This window comes from Pinus tabuliformis, chromosome J (assembly GCF_031772625.1).
Source record: "Pinus tabuliformis cultivar Carrire ecotype Pingquan chromosome J, CPIR1, whole genome shotgun sequence".
In the NCBI taxonomy this organism is placed as follows: Eukaryota; Viridiplantae; Streptophyta; class Pinopsida; order Pinales; family Pinaceae; genus Pinus; species Pinus tabuliformis.
In genome coordinates, this window is record NC_142295.1 from 1,297,637,267 (window position 1) to 1,297,653,453 (window position 16,187).

Here is a 16,187-nt window from a genome sequence, read left to right on the forward strand (position 1 = left end):
GAGTGAGGGAGAGAGGATAGCGGGAGGGAATAGAGAGAAGGATATAAATAGACAGGGAGAGAAGGGGAAGAGAGAGATAGAAAGAGAAGGGGAAGAGAGGGAGAGAGAATGTGTATATGTTTGTGGGGTGAGATAGAGAGAGGGAATAACAAAGAGACACAAATACAAGTATATATATTATATAGTATTATATAACCAACCTAGATTCATATTAACCCTATAATTATCAAGTGCTGAAAGGGATCCAATCTCTCAAGGTGCAAACATTTCCTCAAGTTTTTCACTAGAAAAAAAAGTTTGCACCTCGAGAGATTGGACCCCTCTCAGTGTTTGATAGATATGGGGAAAAGAGGGATCTAGGTTGGTTAATATGAAATTAAAGTAGTTTTTATTTGATATTATAGCATTAAAAAATTAAATTTAAATTGGAACTAGACCCAATTAGATTGAATGAATAGATTTTTAAAAAATTTATAAAATAATTTTTTTTATTAAAAATATATATTTTTAAAATTACAAATTATTAGAGATAAATAATGAAAATTTGGCTCACCTATATGCCATGTGAGGATGAAGAAGTGTTTAGGGAAGGATAACCTTCCAACCAATCTTTAACAACCTTTCAATCCCCTATCACTTATAAGTTTAGATTTCTTAACATAATTAAGATGACTAATATAAAAAATTGATTCATATTATTGTAGTACTTGTTAGGTAGTTGTACTTTTGTTCCTAGACTAAATTAGTCATTTATGTTAGTCATTTTTAGTTCGGTCACTTAAGATTGCTCATTTTTGGTAGTATTTCACTTGGAAAAGTTGTGGTGACTAACTTTTTTAGCCACCTAGTCACTAATTGCTCATTTTCTACTAGTGTAGATATCTATAAACATACTGAAAGGACTGAAAAGGAAGAAAATGTTGCATACAATAACATTTAAAATAAGAGGTGATACACCAGATTACTCATCTTCAGCTGAGTCAACTAGAGCTAAATCCTTTGCACTTGACCCGAGAAGTTCATATTGCAGAATGCATGGGATATGTTGTTCTATGCAGCTGAGGTGGGAATTTTGCTTCTGTAATTGGAATTTGATTCATTGAAAATCCTGACTGTAATCTGGGAATGTTTAAAAGGGCATGACCGAGCTTGAAGGGATATGCTCCAAATATTTAATCAAGAGGCTCTTCATCATCCAATACAAATGAATAGTCTGTTTATACTGTGAATGTAATGAATGGGCAAAGCCACTCACTCCAAACATCGAGTTTGATTTTTTCTTCCTTGCATATGGTGTATTAATATCCTCTACCTTCTCGATGGTTATTGAGCATGAATTCAGAGAATTTATGTTTCTAAAAACACATTAGAAATCCTAATATCAGTTTTGAAATTCATCTAGATAAAACTAAACAATCAATTTAGTGATTTTAATGATTTCAAATTCAGCAAATTATAAATGAGAGAGCTGAAAATGTAACTATGCGAATATCTGAAAGGTATTGATTTTAAAGTATGGATGTGCAGGGGATGCATTGGCCATAACACAGACTCTGTAGTCTGGCGTAGTTTTATTAAGATTCGTCATTTATTTCTTTCACTGCTTACATGGAGATTGGGCACGGAACACCACATAGCAATTGGTTGGGACAGTGTCTGGGGACCGGAGGACATCAACAATATACTGGATACTCTCATCCAGGGATTAAATGACCTAGGTATTTTCTTCTGGCAACAAGTCATTATGACTTGGCATAACATTTTCCCTGTACGGAAGCGTTATTCGGATCTGAATCTAGATGGACAGAATGTTGTGCTGTGGGATAAGATCTGCACGCAGCTGCAACTGACTGGTATCCGCAGGGACTCAGAATGTGACTCGATAGCATGGCGGGGCGAGATGAAGGCAGACAACATCATGGTGGTGGATGCATATATAACACTATGTTATCTGAAGGACAATCAGCCTAAGGTTGGATGGTTTACAAAATTCTAGAACACCCACATTCCTACAAAAAACACTATATTTCTCTGGTTGGTCTGGAGAAACAAAAATTTGACATGGGAAAATCTACAGAAAAGGAATTGGACTGGACCCGGATATTGTGTTCTTTGCAAGAATGCAGAAGAGGATAATGGGCATCTGTTGATCAAATGCCTTGAAGTTTCTATATTCTGGCAATATCTAGATGCAACATATGGATTAAAACTCCTGCAGTTCACATGCATTAATGACTGTCTTGAATGGTGGAGTAAACAACACAGTACATGACGTTATATTCCTCCTATTTTCATTTGGGAGATCTGGAGATGGAGGAATGATATTATCTTCAACAACCACTGAGAACAAGGAGATCTGGTGCTGGAAAGAATTAGAAACAAAATCTCTGTTGAAATACAAGTGGGGATCACAAGAAAACCCACAAAATCCAACACGGGCCCTGAGATCAAATACCCTATTGGATTCTTCGATGGTGCATCACAACGCAACATATGTGGATGCGGATTCATTCTCCTCATCGAACCAGAGCTGACATATTATGTTCACTGGGGGGCAGGTAGAGGCACCAATACAAAGGCTGAAGCTATGGCTTTATGGGGACTTCTCAAGTTTGTACATTTTCTAGATATTCTATATGTTCACATCTATGGCGACTCAAAGGTCATCATAGATTATGTTGGTGACAAGGCTATCATCTAAAAAGCCTCCATACAAGGCTGGTTAAATCAGATCAAGACGCTCTGGAACCCACTTCATCACTCCTCCATTCAACACATTAGCAGGGATTTCAACATTGAAGTGGGCCATCTCTCCAAAAAAGGCATCATAGACAACCTGGATGGTCTTCACATAGAGATCAAAATGGGCGAGATTTGGTACGAGGCTGGGATTATGCCATTTCTAGGATAAATTTCTAACCTAGTAATTTCTTTCTGGACATCACATAGATCCCATCAGTTTTCTTTTTTGAGTCTATAGTTACGGTATTTCAGACATCCTATATATATGCCTATTATTAGCTTCACATGTTATTACTATTTTTTGGAACTATCTGAAATCCACAAATGTTACATTAGTTTATGCTAATCGGGCCAGTTATTGGGAATTTTTTTTGTATGAAGGAAACATAGCAAATAGCACCGACAGTTTACTTCTAAAGTGCTTCTATTTAGGATACTATGATATGAAGAATATGTAATTACAAATCTTGAATGAATATAATGCTTTTTTCATCGTAAAAAAAAACTATGTGAATATCGTTATTGCACATCATTTTGTTAGCCATCCCAATTTATGCATAGACGCATCAATATCATTTACACAGAGTCAATGCATTAAGTACAGGAGAAATGCAGAGCCATACATGCCACACCTTATTACAAGCTCATTTTGCAAAGCAGAATAGAAGTTTTCAAAAATTGTTGTCACATGCAAATCAATCTATCAAAATGAAACTCACAGGCAAATCAACAGTGGCAAGATAAAAATGGCAATTCAAATAGTAAGAATTTGACTCGGCAGAAGAAAAACAACACATAGAAGACAAATCTGCAGTGAAATTTAGGCCCCAGACAAGCTCGATTATCTCAAAGAGTAGCTCAACCAAACTTTAGATATCAGTCTTTTATGAGGTACACATATTTCCATGTTATTGTTTTACTTGTACTAATTATGGTCATGAAGATGTGAATTTTAGGGTTAATTTATCATTCAAGACATAGTTACCAAGTTCAAATTCGAATTTGAATTCAGATTTGAATTCGATACGATATGATAAAAATTCAGATGAAAAAATTTCAATTTGGAAAAAAATCGACACTATACATCTTAAACATATTTTTTCCAGAAGAAAAAAGTTGTATATTCATTCATGAGATTTATATTTACATCTGCTTCATATCAGAATATCAAAAATAATAACTATATAGTTATCAGTGTAAGTAGTATGTCTTTCATACAGTGATGCCCCAGTCTAGTTCAGTATGCATACCTGTCTGTATATAGTGGAGCACAGGTATATACCATATCATAATTGACAATATGTGGTTCTATATTAGGCATATTCATTGTTCTCCGTAATTCCAAAAAAAGTATGAAACAAAAAGAATATAGCCGAGTGTTCTATGCGATGTTATCAAAATAAAAGAGTGTAGGTAAGAGATTCATCCTGGTATAGGCATAATCCCTGCCTCATGCCAAGTTTCACCCATTTTGATCTCCACATGTAGTCCATCCATCTTGTTTTCGATGCCCAGCTTGGAGAGCTGATTCGCTTCCAAGTTGAAGTCTTTGCGAATGTGTTGTATGGAGGATTTTTGTAGAGGGCTCCAGAGCGCCTTGAACTGATTTAGCCAACCTTGTACGGAGGATTTGTAAATTGTAGCCTTGTCTCCAACATAGTTAATAATGACTTTAGAGTCGCCATAGATGTGAACAGATTGTATATCCAAGAAATGTATCAACCACAAAAGTCCCTATAATGCCATTGCTTTAGCCTTTGTATTGGTTCCCTTTCCTGCCCCTAGTGAACATCATATGATAGCTCTTGTTCAATGTGTAATATGAAACCACAGCCACATACATGGTTTTTTGAGGCACCATCAAAGAAATCTGCCAAGTAATACGTCTTAAACACACACACACACACACACACATTATGTAACTTAAATACTTTGTCTTCATTTTCTTCCCATTTATTTTGAAATTTAAATAATTTTAATCAATATAATATACAGAACTCAAAATATATCTGTTTTTAGTTTTTGATTTTATTTTAAAATCCTTTTTATAATTAATACATTTAAAAATTAAATATTTGAAACTTATTTTTATAAAATTCCTCCTAACAGATATATATATATATATATATATATATATATATATATATATATATATATATATATATATATATATATATATATATATATTCTTAACATAAATATATATAAAAAATCAATTATTTTTTAGTCAACTTCAAAATTTTCTTTCCTTATTATCTCAGCTTTTTAAATTATTAAAGGAAACACTAAAATTTTGAAATCTAGGAAAATTTCAGCTCACCATTAGTTTCCATTTTACCTCCTATCCTGTCTCCATTGACATCTATTTTGTGTAAATTTTAAAATCTAGAAAAATTTCCATCACCATTAGTTTCCATTTTACATTATACATTAGTTTCCATTTTACCTGCTCCATTGACATCAGTTTTCTATTTTACATTATACATTAGTTTCCATTCTACTTGCTATCCTACCTCCATTGACATCTATTTTGTGTTAAGGAGTAATTACATTTACCAATCCTATCATAAACTATAAACTATGATTTTTTTTGTTTATCTAATTAGAAATATTAGACTTGCCTCTTTAAGTAAATAATAAGTTCGTTCAAAATTAGCTAGATTTTGATTGCACCCTTAAGTCCCATATTAGGTATTACCCACTGTCGGCTTACAAGAAAGAGATAGTAAGCAATACGAATGTGCAAAAAATAGGCCTAGAAATAACAAAAGCCTGATTAGGAATGCACACTCTCATTTCAGGCAGCTAATATGAACCAGATCAAATTTTTATCGAACTATTTGAAATACAAATCAAGCTCACGAATTTCCTTTTTTTTTCATCGATTCGGATGTATTTGGTAACTATGATTCAAGAAGATCATGCCACAAAGAAGAATGAATTAGCCTGATAATAAGTTTTCCCAAAAAAGGAGAAATAGGCCCACACTCAGTAATTTGTTTTGCCGACTGAATAATATGGTGCAATGCTATTTCTATCAAAATTATGGGAACAAGGAAGTTGTTTGCAGACTCATACACAATAGGCAAGCTCCTAAAATTAAACAATCAAACCAGCAACCCAAGGTATGAAAGAAAAAGCAAATGAAGAAAGTTGTGATTTGATTTTATAGGGTTAGAATGAAGGGAGGCAGTGGTATGTGGAGAGCAATTGTTCTAAGCCTATGTCAGGAGATAAAAGCAAGTTTTTGTCATGGAAACCAACTAGCGAATGTAATGTAATATTTGGAAATTGTCTTGGGACTTGTAGGCTCTTCTTATTGATGAAGCATAATTGCTCCATATTCCCTTCTTTTCCTTGGTAAACATCCTTCAAACCTGGCAAAGATATTTCTTTTGTCATGGAAACCAGTCAACAAATGTAATGTAATCTCTGGAAATTGTCTTGGGGGTTCTAGTCTCTTCTGATTGATGAAGCATAATTGCTCCATATTCCCTTCTTTTCCTTAGTAAACATCCTTCAAACTTGGAAAAGATGGGCACTTACCAGTAGAATGATTTTCTTCACATACAAAAAAAACTTCTATAAAATGCAAAGGACATTCATTCCTAGGGTGTTTCTTTGTGCACTAGGGGAAAAACATAGCCAATACTTTCTTTGCTTCTTCTTGTTTTCTTCTAATTTACAAAGTATTGATCTGCATGGAAAATGTGTGTAATATTTTAATTTTCATGTCTTCGAACATTCCTCATATTTCATTTTTAGTAGCACAAAGGAAGAAGAAGGACTTACAAACTCTTTCTCATTCTACCTTTTTATCTAATAGATTTAGATGATTTTTAAAAACCTACTTAGTTGTTAGATATCTCCATTGGCTAATAAGTTGAGAGTTTCCATGAGATCTTCTCAAACCCCCCCTTAATAGTATAGGCTTTAAGGAATCTAGATACAGTGTTAGGGGAATTTTGAGGTCTAAAATGGGTCTTCTAATGAAAATAATATAATAAGAGTTAAATAATAAGATAAAAGTTATGAATTTTCGAAGAAAAAAAAAACTATTTTTTTACTGTATTTTCAACTTGTCTCTTTGTATGATTACTTAAATTTTAGATGTAGAAACTCATTGAATGTGTAACTAAACTCTGCATCCAACGAGTACCCACTCTACATACTTCTGAGTAGATCCATATTGAAAAAACAAATGAAAATACATGGAAAAAAATGTGTTGAAACACGCATTTTTCATGTATTTTCATTTTTTTTTTCAATGTGAGTTTACTCAGAAGTATGCAGAGTGGGTACTTTTTGGATGTAGAATTTAATTCTGCATCAAAGGGTGTATACACCGAAATTTGAGTAATTCTACAACGAGATAAGCTAAAAATACAAACTCAAAAAGTAGTTTTATTATTTATCCTGCAAAATATTCTCCCCCGGGGATGACATCGTCATCTTGAATCCTATTGGTTATTTTAAAGTTAATTTTGTTAGCACATTTTTTGTTTTGAGGCCCATTTTTTACCTCAAAATTCCCTTAATTAGTGCAATTATGTTCCCTTCTATAACTCAGCTAGAATCCTTCCTCATATTCCTCTAAAAAATCATTTTCCCCTTGTGACAATCTCATTTCTAGTGTCCCTTGATCTACAATAATTTCAATATTTATTGTTATAATCTTATTGCATTTGATCCCAAGGGATGATACTATTACCTTCAAGTCTCACGAACCACTGGATAGTTGTATCCTTCAACATGGAATGAAAGAGATTCAGTTTTTGCTCATCCATGGTGTAGTTATAAGTCCTACATACAATAGTAAAATCAAACATAAAGGTGTTAGGATCTTGTATGATTAGGCCATAGAAGTGTGGAAGTTAGATGGGTTAATATTTTTCATTTTTTCTTTGCCATTTGTTTCTCTAATGGGGAATACAAACACTTCAGGTTGTCTTTCTTCAACTATAGTAGTAGGGATTGAAGGATTTTCTCCTCCTATAAACTCCTTAAATATCTTTGTTTGCTCACTCAAAAGGGCCTCAAGGGTCCCTATGGATAGGAAAAGAGGCTCATGGTTAGCTGAAAAGGGCTATTTGCTAGAAGGAGTGGGGGCTTTTGGTAAAAAATTTCCTATATTTTTTGTGTATTTTCTAAAAGAATGCTAATGTTTTTTTTGTTTTTGTTTTTGTTTTTTTTATGAAAGACAAAACAAGGAAAAAGAGTGAATCAATGAAAGAAAAAGGTAGTGCATAACTTGACACCTCAATGGAAATATAGAAAAAATTGATGGCCTTAATATTGCAACAACAATGTTTTTTTTCTCGGTAAAAAACTAGCTAGTCTATTGTATTATATTTACAGGTAAACTTTACAAACAATGAGACATGCCTTCTAGGGCCAACAGTTGCACCTTGGATAGCTTAGCTTTGAAACAAAAAGCTCCCCCGCAGGGGCAACACCTACAGGACTTCCAAAATCCCTCCAAAAACTTACTGAGGCTGGAGACCAAAATGACATGACTAACATCAGAACCTGGAACCGCATTGAGTTAAACATGAACGTGACGGCCCACGCAGGGGCTTCCATCCAAAACTGACTGTGGACCGTGTCCATCAAAGAACTTACAATGGACCGACATGAACAAGATAGTATTAAAAACTGAGAGTAACCAAGACCGACATAAACAAGACAGTATTAAAAACTACAAGTAAACAGACACAGTGATGACCAGAACCCAAATACCCGCAGAGACTTTTATCCTGGACCCGAGCTGAGAGAGAAAGGCATGTGCCGGTGCGTGCGTCGGAGGCTCAGTCATCGCAGAGACTTTTATCTTCCACGATATAGCTCCACCCTTGGCCCTCAGGGATTCCTTCCCACATGGTGGTCCATGGATCCTTTGCAGTGCCCTGAGGTTCCGGCTCCAGGGGATGTGAGGGGGCGTGCAGAATCTCTTTCCCTGAGGTGCCTGCCTCAATTGGTGGCTGCAAAACAGGGCTCTCCTCACCAGTACCTCTTGGAGGCTGCTCCACCGATCCTGGAGGTTTTCCCACAACATTTCCTTCAGGCACTTTAGTGAAAAGAACTGAAATATGAGCATTGATACCTGCATTATTCTTTGAGCTGCCCAGAGTGAACATGACTGAGCCAAATGCTGGAAGCACTGGCTCTCCTTCACTTGAGCTGCCAACCTCCATGAATTGCCCGGCTGGAATTGGTGTGGCTCTTGCCCTCCTATAACAGTAGCAGCAGCAGCAATGGTGGTGCTCATCAGCTGCAGGGGGTCGAGAGGATGAACCACGCCCTGGTCCCCTTCTGCTCGGTTGCCATTCCCGCAGCTTTGCCATGGACTCCCTGCTGCCTCCTTCGAGTACCTGAAGTGAATTGTAAAAACAAGCACAGTGCTGATTTCGCCCCAAACCACACACAGGCGTGACAACCACTGAGCAAACTTCGTCGGAGGGGGTGATTTCACTCCTCGCATCCAATTGTTCTTGAATGCTCTTGAATTGCCGCTCCCACCTAAGGCAATTCCTTGAGTTGCAGCGGCGGAAAGCCAAGACTGCGTGTTGAGGTGGTGAGACATCCACCCACCTCGAATTCCTCTGCGCTCGCACCTTCCCAGCTTCACCATGCCAATGAGTCTGCGTCGCCTCCCCTGCCCCTTGATATCGAGCATCATTCCCTCGTTGCGAGCGTCCATTAACTGCATTCTGCATCGCCATCGATTCACTCTGCTCGGCATTGAATGCCCAGAGCTCGAGTAGTGAAACATTAAACTATGACGGCGGTATTCCATTAAACATTAAAGTTAACACGGGGCGTCACATGCTGGGCATGTGGCTCAACCCCCTCTGACGTGCCAGCACCCGCATCCGGGGAATATTGCAACAACAATGTTGCAACAATGAGCAAGATGAATTGGATTGCAGTTAACTTGTGTGACATGGCTTTGTCTACTAGTTTACTCAGTAAATTTGAGTTATAGGCTAGAAGTAGAGTTGTGCATGTAGTGATTGCTAAAATCTAGAAATCTAGTTCAATTATTTTTAGTTTGACTCAATTAATGGAGCTCAAGTACTTAGTTGAGTTAGTTGAAGGTCTGTTGAGTAGTAGAATTGTTGTTAACTCAGTGATCTCTCAGTTAAACTATTCAGTCAACTAAAAAAATCCCAGACATGCATGGAATTCAAATTTACTATCTGGAGTGGAGGAAAAGCCACACTGTAATTATCAATTGTACACTAGTTGAGTGTACAAGCTTGGCAGTTAAGTAGGTGAATCAGTACTTGGGAATTGCGCAAGAAGATGGGAGGAAATTCCCATATTTTAGGAGGTAATTTCCTCAAGTATTGCCCAAGGAAATAGGAGCAAGTTGGGGCCTTGAATTGGCTAAGTGTTGGCCAGAGTAGGATAGTCAGCAGGAGAATAGGTTTACAGTGCAGGGTGTGCTTCAGGATTGAAGCAAGACATTGTAATAGTTTATCATTCTCATCTGATTAATGAAAAGCAGTGGAGGTATTTTCCTAGTTGGGTTCCCCTTTAAATCATTGCGTTCTTGTGGTGTTTTAATAGTTGCATGTGATTGCATGTGTTTCTAAATTGTGATTTCCATTCCACAGAATAGTAGAGGAAATTTGTAATCTCTTGATTTTAGTTCGATTTCATCAGTAGTAGAAATTTTCTATTAATTTCTACAGAGTTTATTACTGAACTTGGTGAAGAAAATGGACTAATTGCAGACTACTTAGGATTCCCTATTTTACTATAGGAAGATACCAACAAGCCAACAAAATAATTGAAATGTGATCCTAACGTGAGTAAGGGGGGAAGAAACGATGGGAAGTGATTTTATTAAGGTTGTAAAGGCATGGGAAACTTAGCTCTAAGCTTCATCATGACGAAACCAAGCCCTATCTACCATAATATTAGATGCACAACAAATTATAGAAATTATAACAACAAATGAAATGGAATGGAAAAAGGATTAAAGATGCAATGATAGTGATATGAATGATATAGAAAGCTGACATATTGTATAACTGGCATACAAAGAAGATTAACTTGTGGAACTATTGTAACACCTACCTCCCACATTTACCCACTTTCATCGATCTATCGAGGTAAACATGAGACAAAGAACTACTATGACATGACACAACCTCCTAAATCCACTTAAGGAAGTGGGGCCAACTAATGACCACAAACTGACAACTTAACACCTCCTACAGGAGCTATAGTCACTCAGGGGCTGAATAGCCACCCCAGGTGGCCAAACCATGAGCCAGACCTCTTTTTCCTTACCCTGAGCCCTCAACCGCTCCCACAACAAGTCATCCATGCGGTTGGAAGCCTCCAACCTCTCCCACAAGCCTACATCCAGCGGTTGCAACCCAAAATTTTTAGTTTAGAGCAAGTGGTCCTGAATTCTGAGCCTAAATTCCAATTCAACCTCCAAACCACTTCCCATAACTTAGTGAGACTTTCAAAAATGATAAATTACATCAATACAAAGATATTCATACAAATTTTCTCAAAGAATTGACCTAACTAGGCCTAACCATGACAGTCATTTCGTCAAACACATTGTGAACATGTAATATACATGTCATGAATGCATATCTGAACACAACGGTCTCCTACTTATCTGAGAATCATCAAGAAGGTCTATTTTCCTCTCATAATAGTTACAAATACATCTATTAGGTCATGCATTCAATAACCATTCATTTACCAATCAAAACATGATAAGAGCCATAACTAGAATTTGTCATGAAACCATGCTTATAACCAACATATAACCAAAATAATAGCAATTATAGAACAACCATCAAAGCCACATAATAAAAAGTATAAATATTCATGAAATACAATAGGAAAAGAGCTCTTATTAACATATGAAAAAGCCAACCAAGTCAAGGACTTCCACGTACCAGCTGACCATAGATTGGGCAGAGCCAAATCTTTCCTTCGGCCAATCACCCAAGTGCCATATTCCAAGCATGAATGTGGGACTTAAAAAAAATAACCAGGGCTTCCTTAGGCTTTACCACAATCTCACCAAACCAATAAAGGGGCTAATAGGCCTAAAACAAACACCTACACAACCAAGCTTTATCGCAATCTCGCCAAAATTGGTTAAGGGATCACTAGGCCCTAAACAAACACATAAAGAACCAGGCTTTACCGTAATCCCTCCAAAACCATTCAAGGGATTCCTAGGCCCTAAAAAAGCTTGGATGCTTCCATATTTCTTCACCAATACCTTGAGGAATTTGTCTGTCTCCACCCTTAGGCTTGACCATAATCTTGCCAAAACTAATCAAGGGATTCCTAGGCCCTTGGGAATTTTCCTGAGACCACCTCACCCAGTTCCAAAACCATCTAACAATCCAAATCTCAACCAAATGAAAGAACCCCATCACACCATTGTTATCCACAAATGGCAAGGCAAGGCTGAAACCATTACCACACTTGGAAAAACCCATGTCAATGACAAAAAGAGAACCAAATACACACATGCATGTACCATGCATGCCAAAAATAGCAAGGAAATCATACGTGCAACTCGATACCTACAATGTAGCCACTTGATCCAACTTTTCCTTGCTTGATCCTTGCTTTCCTTTTCTTTCTTTTCCTTTCTTTGCCTTCCTCTCTCCAATGCTAGGGTGCTCCAAGAATGCTCTAAGTGTGCAAGAGTGTGAGAGAGAGAGAGAATAGAGAGATAACTCCACCATAAAAATGCCAAAAGCTGTGAAATAATCCTCAGAAGCCTTCTTATTATTGAGGCCTCTATTTTCTTCATTTTCCACTATTTTCCTTCAATTTCCTCCTCATGAAATTATGTGACCTTTCATCTCCATTTTCTCCTAATTTCCTTTATTTTCATAAATAAATGGAAGTTAATGCCTCTTTTCTTTTTGAAAGCCTTTGCCAATGCCTTTGCCAATTTCCCCTTAGCCATAATAACCAAAATTAATACCCACTAGGATGTTTTACCCAACATTCAGCTTGGAATACGTGTCCCATGACCTTTGTCTTATTTTTCCTTTATTAACTTTATTACATGAAATTTTAACCCAAGTTTGTTAAGACCCCTCCCCCTTAGGGGAATATCACCCTCGATGTTTTATGATACCTATAACTAGCAATACCAATGAAAACCAAAACATACTACCCATGGAGCTTTATAACTTAGCTCAATGTAGTATTTACAATGAACAATTTGCTGAAAAGCAAAACCAACATGACAAACATGACAACATGACAACCATACCGCTTATTGGAGCTTTTTAACACAACTCATTGCGATATTTACAATAACAACCATGATAAATATGTACATGTACCAAAAATCCTTTGCCTCAACCAAAACAATGAAGGATACACAGCCCACATCTGATCAACCATCCCCTATGTAGCTTCATCGGGCCCAAAGTGCTTCCTCTGCACTCTAGCTTGCTCAATTGCTTGGTTCTGGAGCATACATTGTTTCCATTGCAATATGAACTAAGGTTCCAAATGGAATTCTCCTTCTGAATCCACCTATAATATAGACCAATCAATCACATCACCAACATATTTCACATATCTTTTAAGTAATGAAACAAGGAAAAGATCATGGAATTTCACTATTAGAGGTAGTGCAATTCTACAGGCCACTGGTCCAACCCTCACAAGGATCTCGAAAGGTCTGCAATACCGAGGTGCCAACTTGGCACATGACCTAATCCTCAAGGAGCTCCTCTTGGGCTTGATGTGCAAGTACACATGTTCCCCAACCTGAAACTCATTAAATTCCCTGCATTGATCTGCATAGCTCTTTTTTCTATCATGTGTTGCCTTTAGATCTTCTTGATAACCTGCATTTCCTGTTCCATCTCTGCCAACATGTCTGATCCTATCATTACCCTATTCACCGGATTGCTCCAGCTGATGGGAGTATTACAACTCCACCCATAAAGTTCCTCAAATGAACTCATCCTCAGAGACTCTAATACCTATTATTGTAAGCGAGCTCAACCAATGGAATATACTCCTCCCACCTCCTTTGTTGGTGCATAACATATATTCTCAGTATGTCCTCCAGAATTTTGTTGACTCTCTTTGTCTATCCATCTATTTGCGGATGATAAGTTGTACTAAAGGCCAAATATGTACTCAAACCTACAAAAAACTCCTTCCAAAACCTGGAAGTGATACTTGGAATCTCTGTCAAATACGATCTTCCTAGGAATACCATGTAATCTCGCTATCTCCCAGATGAAGACCTGAGCTACCTAACTAGATGAATACATAGACTTAACCACTATGAAGTGTGCTACCTTAGTCAATTTTTCAACCACAACCATGATGGAATCATGTTTTATAGATGTTCTCGGAAAACTTGTAAATAAATCCATAGAAATGACTTCCCATTTCCATTTTGAAATTAGAATCGGCTGCAATAAACAACCTATATGCTTGCACTCTGCTTTTTCATGTTGACAATCCAAACACCTGACGATGAAATCCGCTTCCTCTTTCTTTAGATTCAACCAATAATATAACTTCCTCATAGTTGTCAATGTCTTCTGATATCCTAGATGACCTGAATACATATTAACATGAAATTCCCTCAAGATAAGCTTCTTGAGCTCATTATTGTCTGACACATAGATATGTCCCTAAATCTCACTAAACCATCTGCCATGAGATGATAGTCCACATCCGGATCACTTGTACCCTACTTCTATAACCTGTTCCTAGGCCCCCTATACCTTTCATCATGTTGTCCTACATGTAAGATCTGATCATGTAAATCTATCCTATATGTACTCATAACTACTATATAATTTACATGTACTCTTCTGCTAAGGCATATACAACCCTGTACTCCTTACGCTTGATGTATTTGATCTCAAAGTCAAACTCAATGAGTGTAACCAACCACCTAGCCTACCTAGCATTCATATTTGGTTGGTTGAACAAGTACCTTAACCCACTATGATATCTCATCAACACAAACCTCATGCTAAGAAGATAATGCCTCCACATATTCAATGCATGAATGATCGTTGCCAACTCAAGATCATGTGTCACATAGTTTTGCTCATCCTCATTCACTTTCCTTGATTCGTATCATACCATCTGTCCCTCTTGCATCAAGATTCCACCAAGTCCTCTCTTGCAAGCATATGTAGACACTGGGAACTCTTTATCTAGGTATATAATCTTTAGAATTGGAGCGTTTGTAAGCAACTTCTTCAACTACTCAAAACTGGTTGCACATTCCTTTGTCCATTCAAATTTCTTTCCCTTTCTCTACAATGATGTAATAGGATAGGAAATCTGTGAGAAGTTCATGATGAAATTCCTATAGTAACCTGCTAACCCCATGAATGATCTACCCTCATCCACATTTCTAGGACCTACCCATTCCATGATACCACTGATATTTTATGAATCCACTGTTATGCCTTCCTTGGAAATAACATGTCCCAAGTGATGTACCTTTGTTTGAAAGAAAATTCATTTACTAAGCTTGGAATACAATTGATTTTCTCTTAGCAATCTCAACACTGCTGCTAAGTGTTCATCATGATCTTCCTCATTCTTAGAATATATCATCACTGAATACAATTACAAACATGTCCAGATAAGGACGCAACACACTATTCATCAAACTCATGAAAGTAATTGGACCATTAGTCAAAACAAAAGGAACCACAACAAACTCATAATTCTCATACTTGGTCTAGAAATCAGTCTTGTAGATGTCATCTTCTTTGATGCTTACCTGATGATATCATGATCTCAGATCAATCTTCGAGAACATTGTTGCTCCCTTCAATTGGTTGAACAATTCATCAATCCTCGGCAATGAATACATGTTCTTAATTGTCACCTTATTTAATTTCTTGTAATCAATGCATAAATGAGAGTACCATCCTTTTTCTTCATGAACAACACTAATGCATCCCAAGGTGATTTACTTGGCCCAATATATCCCTTATCAAGCATCTCCTTCAACTACAACTTCAATTCCACTAACTCTAGAGTCCTCATCATGTAAGGTGTCTGTGATGTTGGTGCTACCCCTAGTACCAACTCAATAGAAAATTTTCTCTCGTGTGAGGTGACAACTCTGAAATCTATGCTGGAAATACATCCTGAAATTGTTGCAAAACTAGGTACCTCTTCAAGACTTTTGTATCCTCAACATCCTTACCTTTATCACTAGAAATATGCACTGCAAATAATACACACCCTTTCTTGCGACTATGCTTTTCCTGCATAGTTGTAACCATTCTAATTGATGTCACCTTCTTCTTACCCTGCAAGATTATTTGTTCTCCATTGTCATCCAAGCACTCAATAGCCTTTTCATAACAATCCACCTTAGTCCTGTGAAGGTACAACCAATCCATACCCAGAATAATATTGTATGATCCCAATGGAAGTAC